This window comes from Mastomys coucha, unplaced genomic scaffold (assembly GCF_008632895.1).
Source record: "Mastomys coucha isolate ucsf_1 unplaced genomic scaffold, UCSF_Mcou_1 pScaffold7, whole genome shotgun sequence".
In the NCBI taxonomy this organism is placed as follows: domain Eukaryota; kingdom Metazoa; phylum Chordata; class Mammalia; order Rodentia; family Muridae; genus Mastomys; species Mastomys coucha.
The window spans coordinates 27598087-27598651 of record NW_022196913.1 but is presented as its reverse complement, the minus strand read 5'-3'; positions in this window follow the sequence as shown (position 1 = coordinate 27598651).

Here is a 565-nt window from a genome sequence, read left to right as displayed (position 1 = left end):
ATATATTGCATTTCTCAAGGTCTACTGCAATAGGGTTACTAGCTTCTCCGGAAGGCATATTGTCTTGCCTGTCCATTTGGCAGAGAAGTTGTGATACTTGAGGTGTTTCTTGGTGTAGACATTTGTTCCTGTCTTTATTGGGTGGGTATTCTGTTCTTTGGTTGCTGTCGCCCGCCCACTCTGATCCTTGTCAAGTGTGGTGGACGTGGAGTTCCTGGTAGAGAGGGCTCCTGTAGCTTCTCCGGTGGCATAAAGGAATGGAGATGCGCTATGAGGAAAGAATCAGAGGGGCAGTGGGAAAGAGCTAGAGGACCCGGGTTGGCACCGGTCCCCCCAGGATGGAGGTGGGTGGGAGGAGGGGGCTCCCGCAGGCAGACTGCTACAGGACTAAGAGTAGGTCTGGAGAGAGCAGAATGGATGGCAGGAAGGAGTGAAAATTGCCTAACGGTGTTCCAACTCAGTGTGCTTGCTGGAGGTTCATGGCAGAAAGCATTTCTGGTCGATAGCTGACACAAAGGAATGGAGACGCACTCTGAGGAAAGACTCAAAGGGGCTGTGGGGAAGA